Source organism: Anolis sagrei, chromosome 3 (assembly GCF_037176765.1).
Source record: "Anolis sagrei isolate rAnoSag1 chromosome 3, rAnoSag1.mat, whole genome shotgun sequence".
NCBI classification, from domain to species: Eukaryota; Metazoa; Chordata; class Lepidosauria; order Squamata; family Dactyloidae; genus Anolis; species Anolis sagrei.
In genome coordinates, this window is record NC_090023.1 from 102014924 (window position 1) to 102038853 (window position 23930).

The 23930-nt window shown below is 41.3% G+C and overlaps 1 protein-coding gene across 1 annotated transcript in view; it reads right to left on the reverse strand.

Moving 5' to 3' along the window:
• Positions 1 to 14989, reverse strand: part of CNGA3 (cyclic nucleotide gated channel subunit alpha 3) — a 36870-nt gene extending 21881 nt beyond the window's left edge. The window contains exon 1 of the mRNA XM_060769798.2: positions 14531 to 14989. The gene's annotated coding sequence lies outside the window, so the exon portion shown is untranslated. The remainder of the gene's footprint in view (positions 1 to 14530) is intronic.
• Positions 14990 to 23930: the final 8941 nt, after the last annotated feature.

Here is a 23930-nt window from a genome sequence, read left to right on the forward strand (position 1 = left end):
AGGGGCAATTCAAAAGACTAGTACAGAATGCTTGTGAAGGCTGTCCAAGCTTTTACCTTAACGGTTCAAACACTTGAATTGTTTCTTGACTGGAATAGTTTATATGCAAAAATTTTCATCTAGAAAGGAGTAAAGTTTTCCATTTGGTTCATTTTTTAAAAAAAATAAGATCTGATTAAAATTCAGAAATATATAAGATGTAAATTTGAATGAGTAGGCTTATTCAAGTGGGCAAGACTTTCCATGGCCTCCCTTGCACCACCATAAAATGGAACACAGCAGACCTTTTGTAAAGCAATAATGATGTGTCTTTTTTCTCTCCTCTGTAACATTACTTGGGGCATTTTAAGATGATTTGGATGGATTGAGGATCATTTTATCATTTAAAATAATTCAATGGTCAAAAAAAGCAGCTAAAGGTAAGCATTATACAATAGATTGTATAATTTATTATATGCTGCAATGCAACCAAAATCAAGATAAATGAGCAATATTAACAAGGTTTTAAAAAGTCAAGTGCTAGCATTTATTCTGTACCGTACATCTCAAAGCATTGTTTTAGCTTATATGTTTTTCTTAACCAGGCAGTGAGTTAAGCCACTCACAGACCACATCTACACTGCCTATTTATTGCAGTTCAGTCTCAAACTGCAACAGCCAGACAACAACCTCCCACAAAAGTGTGCGAAAGAAAGCCCTTAATGTTAAGCAGTGCTCTGTGGTTTGTGTCATTGCCATCCAGGCTTCAAACTGGCTCCAGGATTTCCAATGTGATTATCTGAACAGTAAAACTATTTCTTTTCTCTTTTTTTTGTGGGGTGGTGGTGTAGAAATGGCATTAAATGGTTAGTGTAGATGTGGTTACAGAGAAATGTGTGTAAGAGAGAGGGTAGGAGAGATTGCATATAAACCAAATGAGTTTGCCTTCTGCTGTAAAAGTTTTCCAAGCTCTGCAGAGAAGAAGAAAAACAAACTTTTCTGTTATTTTTTTAAGACTTTACCAAACACTGCTTTTCGTAACGTGTAGAAATTGTAGTCTAATCAATGATACTTTTTCAGAAAAAATAGGTTTTTTACTTTATCTGCTGAAGGATTTTTTCCATTAACCAATGCTTGCCACTGGCCTCCCTTTAGACGTGTGCACAAAATTCATTCCTACAATTTCTACGATTTCTTTCATCTCTTCCATTTCTTCAGAAGCACGAAACAGGAAGCCCCCTCCCCACATGAAAATCTGCTCAACACAAAAGCCTACTTTCGTGTGCATCCAAGCTTGCTTCTTTGCCTTGGAAAGAGAATGTGTGTGTGGCGGGCCGTGCAGGAAGGCAGGCCTGGAGCTCAGCTGCAGGCACGCTCTGGGCCTGCCTGCACACCCCGCCATGCACGCACTCTCAGAGAATGTGGTGGGGCATGTGTGGTGAGGTGTGCAGGCAAGCCCAAAGGGCGCCTGCAGCCAAGTACCTCTTACTCTAGAATAAGAGGCATTTGGCTCTCTCTTTCCAAATAAAGTGATTGTGTGGCAGGGTGTGCAGGCAGGTCCAGAAAGCATGCACGCTTGCCAGTACCTACAGCCGAGTGCCTATTACTCTAGAGTAGAAACAACGGGTGCCAGGTAAGAAGAATGCACACTGGGATGGGGAGCCAGGGAAGCCCCTCCCCCAATGATTCTATTTTCAGGCCTTGAAATGAAAGAACTGAAAACAATCCTCCCAATTTTGGGAAGCTTACAAAAAAAAAAAAAAACAGATCGGGAGCCCCAATTAAAGTCAGGATACGAAAAGGGACAAAGCTTCCCTTGTCTGTCTATCTCCCTCCCCACCCCCTCTCCTTTTTATTCATGATGTGGAATCCTTTTTCACCCTAAAATCTACAACAGAAGCCAAAGTGGGATATTTTTCTAATTACTAATAATATGTTGCTAGTAGGTTGAGTGATAGAAGATGAGTGTGGCCCCTTCCAAACAGCTTTATAAAACTCTAATTAAACTGGATGATATGGCAATGTGGATTCAGATACTCCAGTTCAAAGCCGATATTGTGGATTATCTGCCTTGATAGTCTGGGTTACATGGCTGTGTGGAAGGGCCCTATGAGAAAGCAAAAGAAGGGAAACAGGAATAATAACAAATGTAGTCAAGAGAATTGTAGGGGAAGGAGAAAAAAATGCACAAGAGGGAAGCAATGGGAATAAGAAAAGAGGAAGATCAATGCAGCTCGGAAATGTGGGAAGTTGTATGTGAGAAAGGCATGAAACAGCCATTTAGCCAGGAATTTTGAAGTGAGGAGAGAGAAGAGCACAAGAAAGGTGAAATAATGGAATGAAAGATGAAAAGATTGTAGGTAGAAATATTGTTGGGGAGAGAAGGAGAACAGCATGGAGGCAGAAGATGATGATGTTTAGCTAGAAGTTGCTGGTAGCAGGGAGAGAAAAATACATGAAATCAAAGATTGTAAGAACAAGGAATTGAATTCCTAAGAAGAATAAAAGTTCCTTATACCAGGCATTTTGCTAATAGTAGTGCAAGCCACATGTACTTCAAATGAAGAAATAAAATTATAGTGCAGTTTCAAATGTTTTAGTTAGGATACAGAAGGGGGGATGCTAACAGTAACTAAGAAAATGCTAGAAAGCAGCAATCAAAGCTATTTTGTAACTTCTTGCACAAAGAAAACTGTGTGGAAGTTCACTTTCACACCAACTCTGAAAATGCACAGCTTCTAGTACAGAATTGAGCACATGGTTGGAAGCCATCCAAATTATCCCCAAACTTTAATTAAGTTTATTTCATCACTTATCAAAGAAACTTAACTAAAGCAACAATTTACAGCAATTGAAATAAACCAAGGATTAAGGGGGGAAAGTGGGAGGAGGAGACAGAAACGGAGCATTCTAGGGGTGTTTTAAAAAGTAAGGATTAATCAGAACCGATCCTGCCAAATCAGGACAGTTAGAGAGTATACAGAGCAAAGGAAAGTGGAAGAAATCATCTGCAAGAGAATCAAATTCTCATGTAGAAGGTCTCACAGATACTTGGATCATAACTGGCATGGCCCAGATGAAAAGGTATTAGGAAAAGGTGACGTTGTAATAAGGGTGATTAAACAAAGGGTCAAATGGCAAAGTAATAAAGGACTTACAGTAGAGATTTAACAACCCAAGGCTGAGACTGGTGCCAGCAATTTGTAGCTGAGAATTGGACCACTATCATGGACATCTAAAACAGGACCACCCTATGCAGAATGGAACAGTTCTAGGGGTCAAATGCTTTTAGGTCACTCTTTTTCATGTAGTTTACTTCCTGCTCAGCTTTTCTGTAATGTGACAGAGAGAGAAAGTGCAAATGTATTACACTGGTACATTTGGTACTTTGAAAGCTTAGCAGCAGGTGTGATCCACATGCATCTCTTCTAAAGAGGAACAAAGCTGGTTTCCTTTTATATTTCTCATCATGCTCATAACCAACAGGGCAGTTTTAGAGGTTGGCATTGTTATGCAGAGAGATCCCCTCCAACCTTTTTGAAGGCAAAACTCTTTGCCTTCAAATCAAAGGATCAAAATGTAAAAAGCTGCCTCAGTTCAAGTTGTTATTACCGGCTCTTATTAAGTTACTGTTCAGAAGCTGCTTTTGTCACTCACACAGTCGTACAGCATTTCCATTCCTTTCTGACTAAGTACATGCGGTTTTGGAATCACAGCATTGGAAGGACCTTTTGGGGTGGACGGGCAGCTTTTATTCTGTACCCTCCACACACCTAACTACACTAACAATTTTCAGCTGAAAAGAAGCCATAATAGTATCCAGAAGCAATTAGAAGACCTTCTAGTTTTTGCAGGGTTCCTTGCAAGCTAGGGAGTTGCAAATATTTGTTGTTGTTGTATGCCTTCAAGTCATTTGTGAGTTTTAACAACTCTTAAGGGGAACCTAGCACAAGTTTTTCTTGACAATATTTGTTCAGAAGAGGTTAACTATTGCATTTCTGTGACACTGAGAAGATGTGACTTGCCCCAAATCACCCAGTGGGTTCCATGGCCAAATAGGATTTGTACAGAGTCCTAGTCCAATGCTCGAACCACTACACCAGTGGTTCTCTACCTGTGGGTCTTCAGGTGTTTTGGCCTTCTAGTGCAGTGGTATTCAACCTGTGGGTTCCCAGGTGTTTTGGCCTATAACTCCCAGAAATCCCAGTTTACCAGCTGTTAGGATTTCTGGGAGTTATAGGCCAAAACACCTGGGAACCCACAGGTTGAATACCACTGCACTACACCAAGCTTGGTCCATAGTTCTGAATATGGATGGTGCCAAGTAGTGACTTTAAGAGGTGTTTGTGCAGTCTGGGCATTTTTCATGCACTTATTATTTGATTTCCTTTTCTGGGAAAGTCTTGGAGGACCTGGGAGCTTCGAAACAGGCCTTGGGGAAAACATGTGGCCTTTGAGCTGTGCTTTCCCTGCTCCTAAACACATGTAGGCAATATCTGGAATGCAGAAGGCAACCACAACATATATGCTCAGGACTTGGAACGTTACTTTTAAAATTACTACATCTTAGTAGATTACCAAATACAGAGAGTGTGTTGCTGTGAATTTTTCCGGGCTGTATGGTTGCTTGACATTGTATGGCCATGTTCCAGAAGCATTCTCTCCAGATGTTTCACCCATGGGTGAAAACATGGGTGAAACATCTGGAGAGAATGCTTCTGGAACATGGCCATACAACCCAAAAAACTCACAGCAACCCAGTGATTTCAGCCATGAAAAACTCATAGCCATTGGTTACACACCCTCTATTTCAGGAATAGAGGGTGTCTTACCAATGGGGAGGGTGAGTAACAAAACTGCAGCTAAAATTTGAGGAAGACCCAAAAGGGTTTTGGATTACAGATATGTAGTGGGAGAAAGTTCTATCAAATTTGGTGGGGCTTACCCAAAACATGTACTTGGAGCAGGCATTAGGATATTTCACTGTACACACGGGCATGAATCAGAATGTATACTGCCTGTTTTAAACTGAATGAGAATTCTTTACAAAATTACGTATCTTTGTTTTAAATTGGCATTAGAGGAAGTGCAATTTTCTCTGAATAGAATATCACGCACATGGCTTGCTTGAGTACTATTGTCACAGAACAAAGTCTCCCTTTAAAGGACAGTCTAAATACGATAGAGGAGATGCTTGGATTCATCTCTGTTACTTTCAGCTTCTTCCTATTTTGTGACATATGTTCTGTGCTACTGCTGCAATCTTTCCAGGACACCTATACTTGGGACAGTGGTGGAAGTAACTCATGAAAATAATGTCATGAATTTGGTTAGTCAGCAGACTGACATGTCTGAGAACACTGACAAATGGAGAAGTATTGTTTGTGTGCATTCCTAGCATCTTACATGCCCTGTATAGAACCTAATTTTTGTTGATGGGAACCTAGATCCCATATCTGTACGCAGGGAGTTGCTGTAATAGAAAGTGATTCAAAGCAGTGATTAATACATTGCCTGTACCTGATTACAGTCCAGCTGGAAGGTGAGTGTATTACATTGCTCCAGATGACAGCTTTTTCAATAGTAAACTTTTGAGTCTAGCAAGCAACGTTGTCCAGATAGTGATTTTTTTGCCTCACATTTCTTTTCTCTCAAGATAGAGTGGGTTTAGCTGAACTATGTGGCAGACACATACTATGTAAACAAATCTGTGAGCTTCAGGCCATTTTCAAAGACCACTCTTCCTCATGAAAAAATCCTCCTCTACTAAACCTATTATTATCTCTCTGTGTTGTGTGTACCTTTCTTCCTTTCTTTCTCTCTGTTTTCCTATGTAGGGAAATAGCAGTATGGTAAGTTTACAAGAACATCTGAAATAACCTAAAGCAGATCTGATCAGAACCTGCTTCAGATCCAGTCCAGATCTGCCCAAAATATGGTTCCCTGATTCCAAAGCCTTGCCCTGCATCTCAGGGCCTGTTCCCTTTTCTCCAGCTCTCGGGGTAAGAGGTAGGAATCTCAGTTCATATGTAGGATTGGTTATTTGGTTGTTGTTGTTTGTCATCAAGTCAACTTTGACTGGTGACAACCCTATGAATGAATGACCCTCCAACACTCCAGTCATCAACAGCCCTGCTCAGGTCTATTAGACTCAGGGCCATTACTTCTCTTAGTGAATCAATCAGTCTGTAACACAGCTTTATTATTGGTCTATTTCAATCTGTAACACAGCTTTACTATTGGCCACTTTACAGAGCATTATCATATTGTCAAATAAGTTGTACTGATTCATGGCTTCTAGGTCTTGGAGCCATCTGTACATATTGCTGTATATTGCTGAGCCTGCTGTGAATTGCTGTGATAAAGGTGCTCTATACTCTCTATGGGCTCTATGGTGTAGATATAATACTATATTTGTGCTGCTGGATTATGTTTTCGCATGGTGTAGTTTGTATATATTTTGCAGCTAATAGAATAACAATGCAGCTCTAGAAAGACCAACCTCACTCTCTACATAGCACTTGACAGAAAATCTGACTGCCATTTCAATCCCTTAGCCTAACTATTGCTGACAGTTTCAACATAAGAATTCTCTGAAAAAATCTGACAAATACAGGGAGACTCTATAACTTAGGCATTTTACAATCCAGAAAAATACCCACCCTCCATGCAGTACATGTAAATGTGGGAACTAAAGGGCTACCATTAGTTAAGGCATGTTCGCTAAAATACTAAAATCCCATTAAGGCAATCAATGACAGCCTGGCCGCCAAGCCTCTTTTTTAGGCAAGGCCTAGTGGAGCTTTTGTTTTCAATGCACACGAATGTTGTTCATGCCATTAAGCATGGGTGGGTGATCTAAGGTCTGGTTTCATGGCCTTCATTTCAAAATACCTGAGCAAGTTCATCCTTCTTCAACTGGGTTTCTTTACCAATGGCAAGTAAGAAAGGGAGAAAGGGGTGGCAGAGGCACAAGGTAGGTATGGATACTACCAATTCATAATGTTCTTGACTTTCAAGGCATGCATCTGCCGCTCCATTCAAATTTGAATAGAAGAGTTTGGTTACAAGTGTTCTAAAATGGAGCATCTGAATCATGGGTGGCTTAATCTGATCTCAGATAGCACAGGAATTCATTTTAATTCCAGGTCTCTCCCTAGTCTTTATGGAGTAATCAGGACTGGCCTCAAGCATTTGACTGCCTCACATGAGGCAGGTCATCAGATGTTGCCTTCACCCAAGGTCTCCTATCAAAGTTCACAATAACAATTCCTGGAGATGATATTTAGATTCTCATGTAAGAAAGTCCCACAAGAATATCTAGAATAATAAACTAAATAACATAATTCTTTTTGGAAACAGTAATAGATAGGAGATCATGATTCGGCATTTTAGATGGTTTTTAATCTGTTCGATTGATTGATTGGTATTTTAATTACTTATATGTTTAGATTGTTTTATATTTTTATAAGATACATTTTATTGTTTATCTGTGTGACATTAAAAAATTACCTGATTTGTAAGTAGCCTTGAGTCCCCTCTGGGGCCAAGAAAGGCAGGGTAGAAATTAAGTAAATAAATAAATACCTTTTGTGATTCTCTAAACCTGCTGCCTGAGTCAGCTACTTCACTTTGCCCGATGGAATGGCCAGCTCCAGGCATGTAGCCGGGGGGGTGGGGGTGGGGGGCTTGAGGGGCTTCAGCCCCCCCCCCCAAATTCTCATGGTGGTTCGCGAAAAGGCCTTACTGGTGCATTATTTAAACTGTTATGTTTATTCATATCATGATCTGATCACCATACTCAATATATCCCATGCATGGGGGTATTGGGGTAACAATACAAAAGGTTTGCTAGCGTAGACCCTCTTTCACTCAGACTCAGCCCCCCCCCCAAAAAAAACAAACTCACCCCCCCCTCCCGCCCCGAATCGAAATCCTGGCTACGGGCCTGGCCAGCTCTAGGAGTAATAATTTTGAAACAGAGCCATTTTAAACATGCAGAGTACTGCTTCTTCATCCCAGAGTGTGGTGGAGGGAGGCACCTTCTTTGGAGGCTTTAAAATAGTGGCTGGATGGCCATCTGTCAGAGGTGCTTTAAATGTGATTTTCCTGCTTCTTGAAAGGAGATTGGACTGGATGACCCACGAGGTCTCTTCCAACTCTATGATTCTATGATTCATTGATTTAGGATTTGCTTCCCATAGACATAAGGGCTCTGTTTGCAGAGGTGACCAGTGCCCAATTTTAAGGTTCTCGTGCTATGTCATAGTTCACCCCATTCAGCAATGTCCTTGGCACTTTCAGGTGACTGCAGAGCTGCTGGGGAAAGGGGAATTTCACTGCCACCAGCATAAGTGCATGTGCTTAATTCTGGATCCAATCCCTCAAATAGCCACAACTGGCCACCATATACTTGGAAATAGACCAAAGTGCTTCTAATTCAGATAGTAGTACATGCTCTGAACCTGGGGGTGGCTCTCTGTGTAAAATCAGTTCACTCATTCATGGTAGATTCGTTCATTTGCAGTCTTGCACAATATGTGCATATAGTGTACCAACCATGACACCCATTTGTCATAAAAACAAAACACTATTTTGTACATTGTGACAAACCTTCTTCAGTTGGATGGCAAGTGGCAAATCTCAAAACATAATGTGTATTTGTTTCAATCTTTTCAGAGAATAGCTACAAATCTACACCTAGATCAGTGAGTCCCAGCCTTGAGTCCTCTGATAATTTTGGACTTCAGCTCTTAGAAGCCTCAACCTGAATGGCCAAACTCTGAGATTCTGGGACTTTAGTATTTGTTTAATATGCCAACTCCTAGATGTTCCTGTAACTGGCTACTGTGGCTACTGTAGTCTGGCTACTGTATTTTGAACTAACTGGATTTTCCAAACTTGGTACAGAATTATCCCGATGTAAAGTGCATTGCAGAAGTCCAATCTTGAGGTGACCAGCACACGCATTGCAGAAGTCCAATCTTGAGGTGACCAGCACACGCACTACCATCTTTAGGTCCTCCAAATCTAGGAAGGGGTGGAGCTGGCATATCATTCAAAGCTGATTGAAGGCACTCCTGCCTGCCGCATCTACCTGGGCTGACATTTTGGAGGGACACATCCAGGACCACTCCCAAGTTGCATACAGAGTCTTTCAGGGGAAGTGTAACCCCATCCAGAACTGGTTGACACACCTCTATCCCCAGATTAGGACCATTAATTGCAAGCACCTCTGTCCTGTCTGAATTCAGTTTCAGTTTGTTTTCTTCATCCAGCCCATTACCTCCTCCAGACATTCATTTAGAGGAGATATGCTATCCTTAGCTAAAGCTATTTCTCCTTAGCGTGTCTTCTAAAATACCAGTGGGAAACCATTCATTTCTTTAGCTGTTCTTGGACTTGAACTCCCATGATCTTGACCATTGACTATGCTGGCTGAAACTGATGAGAGTCCAACAACATTTGAAGGCACACGTGTTCCTCAATTTTCTTCTTTAAAAATCTTCATTGGACAATATGAAAATTAACTGTTACTAGCTCCATTGGTGTTCACCAATGCCCTCACAGAATCCAACCAGATACTTTATTTCCACCTCTCTCTGTGTATGGTGGAGGCAGAGCTGGCACAAGCATTATCAACCTCTTCTTCAATCTGGATCAAACACTGGGAGAAGGGGAATATAGGAAGTTATATTTTCTATCATTGGAAAGTAGAAGTGTATATTCTGGCTTCTTATTCAGTGCTCAATTTGCACCAGCTTTTGTGAAGGTGGTGCCTAGGAAAGGCAAGGAACCACAGCCTTGTTGAGTCAATAATGGATACAGTGAAGGCTACTGGGGAGCAAGCTGGAAGCCAGCCATGTTCTCTTCCTCCTTAACTTCCAATTCAATAAAGAGGAAAGAATAGGAAAGACTGTGGGGTTGGAAATTATGACCATTGGAAGCAGCCCTAATAAAAAGATGTATTATTTTATTAGTGGATTACGACTTCCTAAAAATTCAAGGAATTTTAGCCCTAACTATTCTGGGATCTTCTCCTGCAAAGATGTGAGTGGTGAAAGCAAATAGGGAAGGCCCTTTCATAGCTACGCTCCACCCCCCACCTCCCACCCACTCCCCCTCACGCCTGCAATTGAGAAACACACTGAAGATATTTATATGCACAGGTGAGATATTTGCTATTTTGAAAGATGTCAGAAAGTCTTGCTGAGGCCATGTGAAGTATAGTCTTGAGCTTGTGCTTGCCTACTTTTCATCACAATGGCACTTTCTTTGTTATGTTCAATAGAACCCAATGGAAGTCATTGGGGAAAGAGGTCAGTGTCTGCCTACATATCTATATCCATTTATCTGCTTAACCTTACCTTGGTTCCATTTCCTACACAATAATAGTGTACTTTTAAAATAAGACCTTAAAACCATGCTGCTGCTAAATAGTGGGAACATGCCTAAAATTAATTTCCCATTTCCTAAGATTTGTTGCACCATTTATTTTATGCCTCATTCATAGATAGATAGATAGATAGATAGATAGATAGATAGATAGATAGATAGATAGATAGATAGATGACTTTTATTGATTTTAATTTAAAAAATCTACTTTACAATCTACATGGCAAACACAAGAGAACTCTGATCTCCCATTCCAAACAATATTTAGAAACAAAAACTGAAAGAAAAAATACTGTTCTACCATTACAGATTCAACCAAATACACTTACTAAGATTATTATGGTAATAACCATAACCACAGATCATTGCAGTGGACCCTTGGTATCTGCTAGGGTTTAGTTCCAGGACTTCCTGTGGATAGCAATATTGTGGATTCAATGCTAAACAAGGTGGCCAATTGCAGCATTCCCATTTGCTTCAAGCAGACAAGAGTTCTTTCTCCCACCCTGGACATTATTCCACAGATATAGAAACCGCACGTGCCTATTTCCAACAGACCTCACAACCTCTGAGGATGCCTGCCACAGATGTGGGTGAAACATCAGGAGAGAATGCTTCTGGAACATGGCCATACAGCCTTGAAAACTCACAGCAACCCAGTGATTCTGGCCATTAAAGCTTTTGACACCACACTGTCCCCCTTTAATCTAAGAAGCTGATCATAATTTTTGTCTAATTCTTTATCCATAATACTCAACAACAACAACAACGTGTATAGTGTCATTGTAAACAGTACCTTTAAAACCTTTTGAATTTTAAACCAAAAACTTTTTGTTGTCTTTCATGCCTTATCTTGACAACTCCAAGACCGATTTGAAACATTCTTAGAGATTTTTGACTATTGATTTGGAGTTATATACAACTGAATCATCATCTTATCCATATTTTCTTTTAAATTACCGATAAGAGTGGCTTTAAGAGATGATAAGGGAGATAGGAAAAAACTTCAGGAACCCATTGGGTTGATGGGTCACAGAGATGAATTGCCCCCTTTCATGCATTCTGTGCAGCTTGGGTCCAGGTTTTTTGAAGGACTGTGTCTCTCTGTGTGAGGCTGTTGGAAATCCGTGATCTGCTGGAGAGGGCCTTCTCTTTGTCCCACCACTCTCTCAAGTGTGTTTGGAGGTCTTTTCGGTAACTGCTCCCAAACTCTGGAACTCCCTCACAAGAGGGACCCGTTCGTGCTTGCCTTTTGCAGGCAGATGAAAACATACCTCTACCATCAGGCATTTAGGGGATATGAGGCTGCTGGGGATGCTGTGGGTGGGACTTTGGAGTGCTGTGTAATTTTTAAATGTAGTTTTAAATGGGTTGCTGTGAGTTTTCTGGGCTGTATGGCCATATTCCAAAAGCATTCTCTCCTGACATTTTGCCCACATCTATGCCTGTATTTTATTGTTTTTACCAGGTAGTACTATGAATGTATGATGTTGTGTTGATGTTTATTGACTACATATATGTTTTGCACTTTTTGTATTTTGCATGTCACACCTTGAGTGTTTTGTGAGCTGTTCTGAGTCCCTCTGGGAGATGGTGGTGAGATATTATTATTATTATTATTATTATTATTATTATTATTATTGTGGCAGGCATCCTCAGAGGTTGTGAGGTTTAGAATGTAGTTTTAAATGTATTTATTTTGCATTTTTATTGCATTTTCATTTTTATGCTTCATGATACAAAAAGATGTAATTGTTTTTTAATTTTATATTCTTATTGTAATGCATTGGTTCTGTATTTAGCCACTTTGAGTCCCCATATCAGGGAAAAGGTAGGACAAAAAAATAAAGTAAATAAATAAAATGCTGCCCATTCTTGTTTATTTGTGCCTTTTTACTTTTAAACAAATGCTTTCTAATTCATACCTGTAAAAGGAACATCAGAACAGACCATGAATTCATAAGTCTGTTCCCACAAAAGCATGCACAAATTGTGAAATTTCTCCACAACAAGAAGAGAACAGTGCCACTAAAAAGTTAAAAAAAGAAGAAAAAGCAGCCTTGGGGTGTGACGCTAGCTCAGACATGGGTGAACTTCAGCCCTCCAGGTGTTTTGGACTTCAACTCCCACCATTCCTAACAGCCACAAGCCCCTTCCTTTCCCCCCTCAGCTGCTTAAGCAAGCTTGACGCTGTTAGGAATGGTGGGAGTTGGAGTCCAAAACACCTGGAAGCCCAGATTAGCCCATGCCTGAGCTAGAAGCACAGCCCCCCATCCTGGCTGAGCAACGCTGAGGACCAAGGCCCCCCTCCCTGGAGAGAAGCGGAGGAAGCAGAGGAAGCTGCCCCAGGCTGTGCATGACAGGCCCAGCGCCTGCCGCATTAAGATTACAGAGAGAGCGACTCAGAGTAAAACCGGCTAAAAGGAAAAGAAGCTCTAGGCTCTTGCTATCCTGTTAAAGTCTTTGCAAGGATCAAGATGTCAAGCAATTGGCTTGCTCTGGGCAAATTTCTGGGCACACCAAAGCAGTGAGCTTAGGCACTTGGCTCAGACTCTTCGAGCAGCACTCTGTTGTTTACAGGACTTTTTAGCCTTCAAATATAAATGAAAAGGGGGAAAAGGAGGAGGCATACCTAAATACCCTGAAATCACTTGTTCCTGTCTGCTTTTGGAAACTGAGCACAGTGAGGTCTGGTTTACACTTGGATCAGGGACTGTCAAGGAATACCCAATGCTATAGGCTATAGTTCATAGGGAGTCAATTGCATGCACACACACACACCCTCTAAGGCTGGGTCTACATGCCAAGTAATGTAGTTTGAACTGCATTATATGGTCAGTAAGATAAATGTAAAGGTTTCCCCTTGACATTAAATCTAGTTGAGTTGGACTCTGGGGGGTAGTGCTAATCTCCATTTCTAAGCCAAAGAGCGGGCGTTGTCCATAGACATTTCCAAGGTCATGTGGCCAGCATGACTGCATGGAGCACCATTCCCTTCCTGCAGAAGCAGTACCTAATGATCTAGTCACATTTGCATGTTTTCAAACTGCTAGGTTGGCAGAAGCTGGGGCTAACAGTGGGAGCTCACCCCGCTCCCTGGATTCGAACTGCCAACTTTTTGATCAACAAGTTCAGCAACTCACTGGGGGTTCCTATATGGTCAGTGTAGCCCCATATAATACAGTTGGGTGCAGTTCAAATCACAATATATGGGTCTACACTGACCATATAGTGCATTATTTGCCAGTGTCACTCCAGTTTTAGTATTCTATGCCTGAGGAAAATTCAGTGAAAATCATGGGAAAGTTTTATGCCACAAATGACTTCAAAAGGCAGCCTCATTCACACAAGCTCCTGATACTCAAGCTCCTGAGAATGGTCTTATACGACTTTTTGTTTTCCTATTATTACAGGTTTGGGGGCTGATTCTACCCCTGAAACCAGGGTTCAACACTAGAGCTCACTGCAAGAATAGAAATGGTTGTCTTTGAGCATATGTAATTGGACCTTTCTCTCCCCAGTAAAGGGACATTTACATATGCTCAAAGACAACTTTTCCATTTTTGCAGTGAACTCTAATGCTATGCCCTAGCATAGGCACCACCTAAGCTCATCTCACCACATACACTCCTGAGCCATATTATTTTTTCATCCTTTGGGACTGGAGGAAGCATTCAGCCCAACCCCCAGTGGCGCAGTGGGTTAAACCCTTGTGCTGGCAGGACTGAAGACCAACAGGTCGGAGGTTCAAATCCGAGGAGAGCATGGATGAGCTCCCTCTGTCAGCTCCAGCTCCCCATATGGGGACATGAGAGAAGCCTCCCACAAGGGTGGTAAAAACATCAAAATATCCGGGCATCCCCCGGGGCAACGTCCTTGCAGATGGCCAATTCTCTCACACCAGAAGCGACTTGTAGTTTCAAAAGTTGCTCATGACATACAAAAAATCCCAACTCCTGTGCTTGCCCCTCTGTCCTGCAGCCAAGAGACCCTGGTCTGTTTAAATGCGCATTGCCAATTCTCCACACTTTGAAGGAAGAGTTGAGAGCAAGTTCTGAAGCCCAGGCTTTGTGGGCCATCTGCGTGGAGATCTGGGATTGTCAGAATGGGGCTGAGCAAAGAGCCTGGGACCACTCTAGGGGTCGAGGTTCCCTACCTGCTCGTGCTGGGTGGGCCGGACTGCGGGGGGAGCGTGACCATGGCCTCGGAGGGAGAAAAACGCCCAAGTCCCCAGAGAAGGGAGTCCCCAACTGTAATCCAGTTCAGGCGCGTCCTTCCCGACCCATCCGAGGGCCGCCTTCCCAGTCCCCTTCGCAGAGGAGCCCCTCCTTCAGGACCGAGAAGGACCGCGCTCTTCCTCGAGGTGAATTCAGCACCAAAGGCGGCGGACAGCTCCAGCAGGGAGAGCGGGGGCTCAGCAGCAGCCGAAGGCAGAAGGCAGAAGCGCGCTCCGTCCGTCTCTTCTCCTCTCCTCCTCCTCCTCCTCCTTCCTCCCTTCTTTCTTGCTTTCCTTCCTTCCTTCCTTCCTTCGCACCCCTCCCTCCCGCCTCTCGCTTCTCCCGCCCTTAATCTGCCTCAAGGCGACCTGAGCAGAGGCTCTACAGAGCTCCTCAGCCTCCCCCAGAGTCAGGAAACCAAACCCATTGAGCCTTCCCGGCTGCTGCTGCTGCCACCATCACCACCACAGGCTGGAAGCTCCCACGTCGAACTGGGGGGAAAGTTGGCATTGGCAAGAGTCTCTCTCACACAATTATAGCCTTTTCGTCCCATTTCAATTCAGATTCACTGATTGAAAGGCTAGAGCTCTCCGGGAGAGAATTTTAAAGCACACTGAGACATACAAACAGTCCTCGGCGAATCACCTCCCAACAAAGGATTCCCCCAGGCAGTAAGAAGCCAGACCTTGAACCTGCTAGGCCATTACATGCTAATCAAGGTGGCCAATTGAAACATTCACACCTACTTCAGACAAATTATTATTATTATTATTATTATTATTATTATTTACCTTTACTGGCACAAGCCTGTAAAGGTGGTCCCAGTGGTGATCAGCACACAGGATGCAGTCCCTAAAGACCTTGGCCTGCACTTAAACACAATTGGCACTGACAAAATTCCCATCTGCCAGCTGCAGAAGGCCACCTTGCTGGGATCTGCACACAACATTCGCCAATACATCACACATCGTAGATACTTGGGAAATGTCCAACCTGTGATCCAATACAACAGCCAGCAGAGTGATCTTGTCTGCTGTGGACTCATCTTGTGGTGTTTCAAATAAGATATATATATATATATATATATATATTCACATGCTTCAATTATATTTTCTTTAAGCTGATATATATAATGTACCTGTTTCAACTTACAAACAAATTCGATTTAAAATCAAATCTACAGAGTCTATCTTGTTTGTAACTTGGGGGCTGCCTGTATTTCACTTCTGATACTTTTTAAACACAGCTCTAAATGGATTCTATCACACGACATTTGTCCCATTGCATCAGTAATTCATAGGAATGAGGCAGAAGGGAGGTGCATTTTCCAAATAGAAAAAGGCCATTCCACACATTGTGGAGGAAAACCAGCTTATAGATGTGTCACCAAAAGTTTACTACTCAACTAGAAAGTGTCCCCAAGCATGTTTCCTGGGGATGACCTGAATAGTGCTATATTTGCAAACACTGGATTCTATTTATTTATTGCCCTAGGCAGTCATATTTTTAAAATATACAGGCATTTTAAGGTGCTCACTTGAAATCCTCTTTGCGTACACTTTCATAGTGTAATTGTGAACCAATCCTTCATTTATTTTCCTTTGCATCAGCAGTTGATTGGGAGGTGCCATAGTTATCCCTGAATGGAAAGCTGTCTTGCCTCAAAATTCCAGCAACCAGGTTGGTGGTGGTTGCAAGTTTCCTGTTTCCTGCACCCCAGAAAAAAAGGCCAGTTTGAAACAGTTCAGCTTTCTTCTAGTTCTATTTGTTCATATTTATACCACAGAGCTAAACACAACCAAGCCTGCTTAGTACATGGACAGCAGACCCCCCAACAATTGAATTCTCCAGTTAGAGTCAGGAAAGTGTGTGTATATATGTGTTTTTAAGTAGCTCGTTGATTTATGGTGGCCTCACCAATTTCATAGGGTTTTCTTAGGCAAGGCACACTTAGAAGTGATTTTGTTAATTTCTTCCTCTGAAATGTAGCCAACAGCAGTTGGTATTCACCAGCAGACACCCATCTATAAAGATCTTTAAAGAATAATGTTAGGAAATAACATCATTTGGGAGGTGTAGCATGGCAGGGTGACCCAGTCTTTTCTCATTGCCCTTTGTAGTCCCCTACAGTTACCATGTGGCTGACAATGGAGTTGCCTTCCATTTCAAGGGCCAGGGTACACACACACAAAAGGACTTATTGCCTTCTTTGAGATGGCTTTGATTTTGTCCTTTAAAATTACCTCCCACTCCATGATTCAAACAACTCAGCACCATATCACTGAAAACCTAAGGCCCAATACTAGTAAAGGAAATACGCTTCTAAAGCAAACCTGAAGCACAAGCTACTTAACCTTCTTGCAAGGATTGCAGACCCCTCTTTCAAATGCTTTGGTAGTCCTTTGAGGGGCAGTTGGCTTTCTCCCCAAGATAATAGCTTGTTATTATTCTCTTGCTTCTTTTGTATTTGTGCTGATCTTTGTTGTACTCACATCCGTTCATGACTCCAGGCGACATAGTAACTCAGTGCTGACACCAGTGTCGCTCTCTTCACATTTCTGGTTGCCCATGGGGCTCTCAGGCTCACGTGTCCTAAATTAAAAAGCCGCTGCAGGTGCTGAGTGAAGGAGGCTAGAAAAGCACTAGAGATAAACACACTCTAGTAAGCTATTTTTGGCCAGCAGGTCAGAAGTCTTTATTCTAAATCCCAACAGTATCTGTGTCATATATTTGATTTTCCTTCTTCTGAAGTGTGCAGAGCTCCTCGCCAGATCTTTCAGAAGTATTTAAAAGTGGTGCTACACCAGACTGCTGTGAAAGATGTGACTTGTGATCAGAGCACTAGGAGGGAAACTGTTTTTGTTACCTTGAAAAATGGAAATGTACTCAGAGTCAATATGATGCTGAATTTCTCCCCACGTTCTTTCTTGGACACCATTCTTTTTCAAGTTAGGAGTGGCTCAGATACTTAGCAGTTCTTTTCTGTTCTTCATGCTTTATTGAGATGCCATAGGCAACTCAGTTTTGGAGTATTTGGATTACTTTGTTGATGCTTGTTTTATATTTTGTATAATGTTGTTTTATGTTGTTTTAAATTGCTGTGATGCACTCTAATGTGCTATGTTTTAACTCTGTTATTTGGGCTTGGTTCCATGTAAGCTGCCCCAAGTCCCTTTGGGGAGATGGAGGCAGGGTATAAAAATAAAGTTATCATTATTGCTGTTATTATTAGTGTTTAGACAACAGCTAATTTTTAGAGAAGATGCCTGGGAAAACCAAGGCCCTCCTGATATTATTGGATGCCTGGCTAGAAATTATGTAAATCTACAAAAAAATTAAAGACACGCAGGTCAGCTCCACCCAGACCTGTAGCTGGGGGGGGGGGGGGTATGAGTTCAACCCCCCCTACAATTTTTGAGGTTAAAATGCTTGGTTTATTCATGCATTTTAACTGGTTAACCAAATCCTCATGCTAAGTCTATAAGAAGCAAACTCAACTCTACTACTCATTTCCACCAAACGCCAAGAAAGCAACGCAGACCCTGAACAGGTGCCTGTCAACTATTGTGGACTGGATGAGGACAAACACATTGAAATTGAATCCAGACAAGATTGATATCTTTCTGGTTCAGTCATAAGGCAGATAAGGGTATAGAGTGGCAACCTGTGTTAGATGTGGTCACACTTCCTCTGAAGACACAGGTCCAGAGTCTGAGGGTCCTCCTGGACTCATTGATAAGTCTGGAGACCCAGGTGTCAGCGGTGGCCAGGAGGGCCTTTGCACAATTCGCACAATTAAAACTTCTACACCAGCTGTAACTGTGCCTTGAGAAGCCAGACTTGGCCATGTTGGTCCATGCCTGAAGAGTGTTTGGAAACTTCAATTAGTTCAGAAATCTGCAGCCAGATTATTGATAGGTGCTGGATCCACCACCACCACCACTCCTTAAAGCACCCGTACTGGCTGCCAATCTGTTTCCGGGCCCGATTCAAGGTGTTGGTTTTAACCTTTAAAGCCTTAAATGGCTCAGGTCCCACTTACCTATTTGACTGCACCTCCTCGTGCCAACCTGCCCGAACATTAATGTTCAGCGAGTTCTGCAAAGTTTACCACCTGCATCGATGAGTCTCCTGCAATAACTCTATTTGCTAAATGTTTGTATATATGTTTATTTATGCCTTATTGTAAACCTGGTTTTATAGGTTATTGTTATATGTATGTTTGAACTGTATTGTTTTTAAAATGTTGTGAGATGCTTTGTGTGCCATTTAGGGAGAAAAGCAGGATACAAATGAAGATTTATTATTATTTATAAATTAAATAAGGCCCTCCAGAACTGCAAGCACTTTCTCAAGCAAATGTTGACAAATTATTCACACTGTCATTACTTGCAGCAATAGCAAATATAGTGGATGCAACCAAGTTGGCCCACCCCCTAACTGGCAGGCAAAGCCTAAGGCATGGGGCTGGGGCAGGGGCAGGGGCAGGGGGGATTTGACGGTCCTAAGGAAGGAGACCAGATTTGGTGGGGTGGAGCTGCAGGCTATTTAAGGCTGCTGTGCTCTTTGCTTCAGCCTGAGGTAGGAGGCGGGTTCCTAATGGAGAATTAGACCTTTTCCTCCTTGCTCCCTCCCCTCCCCTTCCCTTGCTCTCCCCCCCCCCAAAAAATTTTCTTATCAGGAATATCAGAGATAGATCTGGAAATTAATAAAGAAAACTTTCCAATTATCTTACAACAGCAGCCAGAATCTGCTACGCGAGGTTTTGGAGATCCAAGAAAATCCCAACACAAGAACAGTGGTTGACTAAGATAACAGACATGAATATGGATAGACTAACACAGCAGATGAAGGCTGCTTTATTATGAAGATAATAAAAAGAGATTGGTCCCCGGTTAAAAACTATTTAATTCAGGAAAATTACAAATGGATGATAAATACATAATTACAACTTAAAACAACCGGAAAAGAAGTAAGAGGGTTTGCCGCCCTTTTCAAACATCAACAAAAGAGACTGTGAGGCCAGATACAGAGACAACTGAAAGTTGAAACTACCCCCTTCTATCCCCAACCCCTCACCCTTCCCCCTCCCTGGACTACCCCCTTCTTCCCAATACCCTACTCCCACCCCCGATACCTCCCCTTTCCAACCCTCACTCTCTCCTACACAAATCTAACTTACCCCCCCCCCTTTTTTTTTAACCTTCGCTGTAAAATGCTTAATAAAAATATATTTTAAAATGCTCCCTGTTTTTCCTTCTGTATGCAGAATCGGAGAATGTTTTACTGAGGGTGGTATCAAAAGTTAGAAATGGATCGGGGATTTAAGTAAGGAAAGTAGATGTGATCAATGATCAAGCTGACTTTTATGTAATGATGTTGGGTGTCAGGTTTTGTATATAGTGAGACAGTTTTTAAAATGATGCTTGGTGCCATAAATGTTGAAATTTCTTCATTTAGTCCAAAATAAAGTCAGACAAATCTGGTCTGAAATCAAACTGAATTTAAATAAATTTGTCTAGCAGCTAGTTTAAGCTGGATCTTTGAATTTTAATCTGTTCTGGAAATTATTACACATTTCTGATTCAGAGGCTGAGAATTCTTGATTCTCTGCAGTACTTCTTATTGCTATAGAGTCAGAATGGTTGAATGCTTTGCTGTTTTATTTCTGGTTTTGTGAGGATTGTTGACCTGATTCTGTTGGAAATAGCAGCCTTCCAAGCCTCCACTAGCTGTTTGTTAATACAATTGTTAGCCTGTATTCTATGTGTATGTTGATTTGCCAGTTTGACTTATCTCTTTGATGTGGGAGGAGTTATAGATGTGATTGTACTGAGCATGTGCAAACTCAGGACTCCATTTGTGTGCTCAGTTTACTTTTGAGGTAGATGTATGTTCATGGACTTCAGTGTAGTAAGTTTGCTTAGCACTTCAATGGGGATGGATGTTTGTGCTCATAGACTTTAGTGAGTACAGATAACATTAAAGGCATTTTAAAAAACTATGTGCCTGTATACTGAATATATATACATGTTTGTTAGTAAACAAGGAGACAACTCCTTTTTTTGTCTCTTGAGTGCATGATTTTAAGGGAGCATATATCTTTTGGGCAACTGCAAATTCTACTTCAAACAACCATCCCCTGCTAACCAGATATATTTTTTTAGTAGCCTGTCTTTATTCTTGCCCGTTTAAAGATATGGTTCCTCAGTTTAACAGCTGATCTATCTGTGGTGCTATTACATTAATACTTTATGTATATCACTTGTCTTAAGGTTTGACTTCCAGCAAGGTCACACCATTCTTGACTTGTGGTTTTCAAGCGGTATCTATGTTCATGGAGATTCATATTTTGCCAAACTGAGGTGACATGATTTTTACCTTTGAAATAAGTTTATTGTACTGGAATTTCCAATAGATTATGGACTTTCCAACAGACTAAACTGTGAAAGGTGTTGGTGGAGCCAAGGCCATAGCCAGAAGCAGCTAAATGCTAAATTCAGAGGTTTTACTATAAGATGAATGCAGTGGTCTTTGCTGTAGATTCTGTTTCACAATATGGCAAATCTATCCATGTATGAGAACCTTCCATAATTCATTATTTTCTCAATAAGAAAACACCAAATGAAAAACAAAGAGCTAGTGTGAAAGCTGACTACATTTCAGCATCTTCACCATGTACTTCAGTCAGTCAATGCTGTGCCAAATTCATTGACCTCAAGCCTGTGACGGACATGACTGGAAAACACTCTTTCTGATTTAGAGAGATGAATCATGCCTTTACATGCAAACTCAATCTAATTCAGAATAAAATTGCCATAAGATATGAGTACTGTATTGCTGAAAATGAAATAGATACTTATCATTGTCCACAGCTTCACTACAATCCCATACTTACTTATTCAGACACAAGTTTCAGTTTCATTTTTACTAATTTTATCACCATTAACCATTCACAAAAATATCAATCCAATCCTAAATATGTTTGTTGAGTAGCAGGCTGCACTGTGATCAAAGGATCTTATGCCCTAGTAAAATTATTTAGGATTGATTCAGTAGTAAGTGTGCTAGGTGTTCAACCTAATATAGGTAAATGGTGAATAAAGGATTAATTATAAATGCTATGTAAAAAATCATTATGTATTTAAATTATTGACAGTTACAGGATCTCACACATTTAACATGAATTTATTGATTCTGATAGCAAAAATATGTTCACCACAACACCACAACACCTTTATCACATTAGTGTCAAAATATATCTGACATGGTTTTCGTTTTGCTAAAGTAAAGTAGCTGCTTTTTATTACTGCAAATAAGAATTTAGGATTTGTGAGCTAATTACTTTTGGAGTTGTTTGCTATTTCTAAACACCGTCTTTGCAAAGATACTGCAAATGTACATAGCAACATGGAAATAGTCACAACCTCCTCAGAGGTTGTGAACTCAAAACCTCTGAGGATGCCTGTCATAGATGCAGGTGAAACGTCAGGAGAGAATGCTTCAAGAACATGGCCATACAGCCCGAAAAACCTACAACAACCCAATGTTACAGAAAACCTTTGCACTGCAGGGAAACTCTCTCACTCTCTCTTTGGATAAATTCTGCAAATTTGAGGTCAAACCAGCCCTGATGTAGAAAAATACTGATTAAGGAAGAGCAAGCCTTTTCCCTGCTCAGACATTATGCCCACTGGATGACCCCGAGGCAGTTGCTATCTCTCAGTACAGAGTTTCTCAAACAGTGCTCCTCCAGATGGTTTGGACTTCAGCTCCCACAATTCCTAACAGCTGGTAAAATGGCTGGGATTTCTGAGAGCGCGAAGTACAAAACTCCTGGAGGAACACAGTTTGAGAAACAGTCTTAGGGCTCTTCCATACAGCTCTATATCCCAGAATATCAAGGCCCAAATCAATATCTGCTTTGAACCAGATTATCTGAGTCCATACTGCCATATAATCCAGTTCAATGTGGATTTTATACAGCTGTGTGTAAGGGGCCTTAGTATGGGCCCTTCCACACAGCCATATAACCCAGAATATCAAGGCAGATAATCCACAATATCGGTTTTGAATTGTGTTACCTGACTCCACACTGCCATATAACCCAGTTCAAAGCAGATAATGTGGGATTTTATTCAGCTGTGTGGAAATGTCATCCAGTTGTTGTGAGAACAAAACTGTATAACTTCCTTAGCTTCTAGGGGCCATTCCACACCGCCCCATATCCCAGAATATCAAAGCAGAAACCCCCACAATATCTGCTTTGAACTGGGTTATCTGAGTCCACACTGCTATATATTCCATTTCAAAGCAAATAATGTAAGATTTTCTTCAACTGTGTGAAAGGGGCCTAGGAGGAACGTGCAGGATAGAATTGTAATTAATTAATGATCAAAACAGATTGAATTCCACCGCTCTCATGAAATATCCATGTTCCCTTGTTATTAAAGTGGGAAATAAGTTGTTTTTCATTGTCACCAACATCCGAATAATAAACATTAGAGATAACCTCATAATGCCTCAGATGAAATACTATATGATTTATTAATCTAATTAACTTCAATTAAAGTTGCTGCTACGGCAAATTAGCCCTACGTGGGATATGAAAAAAATGAATAAAATGCTGTAGCTGACATCCCCTACTCCTATGCTGACCAAGAAGCAATATTTCTTTTATGTGTTTGTTTTTTAAAGGAAAACACACACAATCTCAGCCCCCCCCCCCTTAACTTTTTAAAATAGAATCAGCTGTTTGTTTAAAACATTTTTATAATGAGACTTTCACCGCAATCCTATTTACCCATTGCATACCATACTACACAGCACTGTAACAATATTGCTACATAGTGCATTCTGGTTTAACTACCCCAAACGCCATTTGCAGGTTTTGTATCAAGCTGCTATGCAGAGTGACCAGGATATCAAAAATCACTGGTGTAAGAAGTGCATTCTGATGATATCATACAGGATTCTGGGGCAGGAATTGGAGCAATTCACAACTTTGGTTAATCTGGGTCAAGGCCGTGTTAAGGTGGCCTCGTCCCACATTACCCAGCATCAGCTCCATATGGTGTTTGGCCACCATGGAGCAGATTCAGGTGCCCTTCGCAGTAAATGGTCAGTGTAGATATAACCTATAACTTAATAAATTCATTAGGGCTTACTTTTGAGAAAACCAGAGCTTTGGAAAGTAACTTTTTGGATAACAATTCCCAGAATCCTCCAACAATCATGACTGTTGACCATAATGGCTGTGGGATTCTAGGAGCTCCGAGGGTAACTGGCCCAAGCTCTTGACTAAAACTGCATAGGTTTGCACTATGTACATAGGATTGT